Source organism: Lingula anatina, chromosome 4 (assembly GCF_051362555.1).
Source record: "Lingula anatina isolate TDL-2025a chromosome 4, LinAna3.0, whole genome shotgun sequence".
Taxonomy (NCBI): Eukaryota; Metazoa; Brachiopoda; class Lingulata; order Lingulida; family Lingulidae; genus Lingula; species Lingula anatina.
In genome coordinates this window covers 6,419,985-6,423,834 of record NC_141770.1, presented here as the reverse complement: position 1 = coordinate 6,423,834, position 3,850 = coordinate 6,419,985, and the positions used below count along the sequence as shown (strand labels likewise).

At 36.1% G+C, this 3,850-nt stretch overlaps 1 long non-coding RNA gene across 1 annotated transcript; it reads left to right on the top strand.

Moving 5' to 3' along the window:
• The first annotated feature begins 921 nt into the window (after positions 1 to 921).
• On the top strand, positions 922 to 2,845 carry LOC147762157 (uncharacterized). The gene is made up of 2 exons (XR_015334130.1): positions 922 to 1,178; positions 2,024 to 2,845. It is a non-coding gene; the product is annotated as an uncharacterized LOC147762157 (long non-coding RNA).
• Positions 2,846 to 3,850: the final 1,005 nt, after the last annotated feature.

Sequence of the window (3,850 nt, the reverse complement as noted above, 5' to 3'; positions counted from 1 at the left end):
CAAGTTTCACAGAGATGTATCATCGTTGCACATTCTAGCACCATAAATGGCTACCATCCTTTAAAATAAATAATGTACACCCGGGGCTAGTTGGCCCCCTTGACTCGGGGCAAGTTGGACCCTCATATTACCCACAAACCTTTGCGCGCAACGCTGTTTGAAATAAACAAGTTGGTGAAATTGACAAAGCTTGCCGGTGTCTATTACCGTCTGATTGATTTTTTTAATTTTCTCTCTGGTGTCTTTTTGAGAATTTATATTAGAAATATTCTGTTGATTGTAAGTATTAAAAAGCAAATCCATTGGACTTTCCGTAGAAAAACATTTATTTTGCCTTAATTCATTCCCTTTGTATTTATAGTGTTATACGGTATGTTGCCCTCAAGGGGATTTTCCACCCCTCCCTAGCTAGAGACCATTGTTGAAACAAACTCAATGGTTTAAAACTGAATTTGTTACTTTCTTTTAAAAACCAAATTTATTATTCGTTTTCATTCATTAAAAACCTTCTTTATACCATTATTTATTTATTCTTAATTAAAACAAAACACATTTTATTGATATTTTGGTTCTTGCAACACATACCCCCCCCCAACAACGTGACGTACGGAAACCTCAATAAATCTGCCTCATTTGAACTGTTTATTCATCAAAGACTCTCAAAAATCAATTAAATAAATAAATAAATTTATAAAAATGTATTTCAAGGCGTTTACATGGGATATATACTTCATTTTCGTATAGGGGGGACAACTTGCCCCGACCCTGGGGCCAACTTGCCCCGCCATGGGGCAAGTTGGCCCCCCTAACGTCAACTGCGTTTTTTGTCAAATTGTGAGCCACCTGGCATTATATTTGAAAAATAATGACGTTGCATACGTAGCTTAGTTCATGGGGCTTACTTTGAAACCGGTTTTGTTACTCTAACCAAGAAGTTATAATGAGAAGGAGTAGAAACGGGACATCAATTATCTCTCTCGTCCAATCAGATCGCAGCATTCTTTTCAAAGCGGCGTCCTTTGAAATTCGATCCTCGTAACTGGTCTAATCCTCCGCTCGCCTCCGCGTGACTCAAGACGGAGAAGCTGAACCAGATCGTATACGTCTTGATTTATTCATGTTTAATGCGAATATTTGGAAGTTATACTTAGAAAAACGCCAAGTCGAGCGATATAAAGGTGAGTGAGAGTTGATTATCTGCTTTGAGCATTGTTTTATGTTCATACGGTGGCTGTCAGTCAAATTTGTCAGAGCAGAAAGCAGCGTTAGCTCGAAGATCTGAGGCCGATTCAGCGGGACCTCCATGTTTAGGACTTTTTTCTTCTTAAGTGCGTGATGTATGCACATAATTTATGTTTTTCTGGTTAGTAAAGCTCATGCATCATTACAATACATCACTTTGGTATTAAATGAATCAATCCTTTAGATGAAAAACATCGTTTCAAATAGACAACTTTTCATCCGACTTTTTCAAAATGGCGGGTCACAAGAGACAGTTGGGTGACAGTTTGGGACAATTTTTGGTAATTTTAACGTGATGTATGCATATAATTTATGTTTTCTGGTTAGTTAAGCACGTGCACTATTACAATACATCATTGTGATATTAAATGAGTCAATCCTTTAGATGAAAAACATCGTTTCAAATAGACAACTTTTCATCCGACTTTTTCAAAATGGCGGGTCCCCAAATTGGTTAGAGACAGTTGGGTGACAGTTTGGGACAATTTTTGGTAATTTTAACGTGGTGTATGCAGATAATTTATGTTTTTCTGGTTAGTTAAGGACGTGCATCATTACAATACATCACTTTGGTATTAAATGAATCAACCCTTTAGATGAAAAACATCGTTTCAAATAAACAACTTTTCATGGGACTTTTTCAAAATGGTGGGTCCAAAATTTGATGACAGGGAACTCTCGGAATTTTTTTTCAATTTTTTATTGCAATATGATGTTTGCAGAGTTTCGTTTAGGATATAGAGTTATATTTTGTAATGAATTCCGCACTTACTCATTTCAGGTTGAAGAGAATGCAGGTGAAAGATCTTTAGTTTTGCTGGCAAAATGATTGTTTCCAGCAGCAACTTGATGAGGCACAAGGCTCTGTTTTCTTACCACCACTAATATTAAACTATAGTGCACAAGAGGTGCAAGTTTTAAAAGGGAATTTAGTGGTCCGAGTTTTAAAAGGGAATTTAGTGTTCACTGGCTAATTGTCTAAAGTTTAAAATAAAATAATCACCACATCAAAATAAAAACTAACCATTTTTGTATTGCTTTAATCACTGTTGGGTGTAACAATATTGATATATTTTCATTGCTGGTACTTTGTTTTAGATATTATACAAGTTGCTCGAATGTTGAAATAAAGCAATATCAATCAATAAAAATATTTCTTTGATTTTTTCTTCTAATGAATTTAAACTATCAGTCTACTATTAGTTGGCCTCATGTAATAGACAAAGATATAAACAAAAATATGTAATAATGAAATTTTATTTAGAATCGTACTAAGTGCAATAACTTATTTTCATTTCCCCAATTTTCCTGTTTAAGCTCTACCTGGTATATAAGCAATAATGTGCCAAAAAAGAAAGAAACGAGGCTGGCATACGGAAATTGCAAGTACTACTGTTTTGTGTACACGGCTGTGAATTGAATGTGTCATTCCTAGATGAAGGTAAATTTCCTTTACACGACAAAAATAATTTAAAATAAATATGAGACTTCTACAGGTGCAAATTTTAGCGTTGAAGGTGGGTTTGTGAAATTGTTCTCATACATTCTTGATGTGAAACTAATTTTTGTATAACTGATCGGCTCTAGATCAAATGAAGGTGTATCTTGCATGATTTGAGTTTTATTTCCCGAAATGGTTGCGTCCAGGCTTGAAATCTCTCTCTACACCTTTCTGTAATCCCACCATGTTTTCTCTGTGAGATTATTAGAGACTTCGCGAGGCTTTATCCCAATTGGCTGAAGCAACCCACATGAACGGTCTTTTGAATATGTATTAGGCACAAGCTCTCCCTAAGACCACAAGCTGGGTAATTATTAGGATTAAGCCCGTTACGAGGATAGGATGAAGGGAAACCCCTTGTTTCTACTCCTTCTCATTATAACTTCTTGCTCTAACCCACTCCTAGTTGGCTCTACAAGGCCAAAAGTGTCTAACTGGGCCAACTAGCCCCGGTCTCCCCTAATTTAGCGCTGATTTACTCTATCAAATTCTTCCTCTGAAATGTTGTCCCAATGAATAAAATTGAAGCTTACATACTTGTCTATCATGTCTTGAAATTGGAATTTTAAAAGATGAAAATAGAAAGAAATTATAGGCATTTTTCATTGAAATTAGCGTTTTTACACACAACGAACGCGACGCAACGTAATGGCGCGTGAAAAAACGACGTAAAATCTCTACGCAATGTCGACAGAATTTACGTGAAGTCAAATTTTCTTATTTTTGAACTGCACGAACAGTCGGCGATTATCACATCAAGTATGTTTGCCGACTTGCACGAAATGTTGCACATTTTCATATATGCACTAGGGCCTATTTGTGCAATTATCCAGAATACATCAGAAAACACAAGACAGAAGTGCTAATGAATGAGATTTAGTGCTTTTGCTGAACTGTCCCCATTGGCAATGGGCTAAACAAGAGTAGTACAGATTGCGGATTGAAGGACAGAATGATAATTTTTAAAATTAGAAAATGATTTTTTTCGAAATGAGATATTTGGGACTTCACAAAGAAATCTCAACAATATTTCAAAAATGTTCCAGTAAGTTGGGCTTACGACGTGAGTGTCACCTCTACCTGAGGTGTGCAATAAGCTGAATCCCC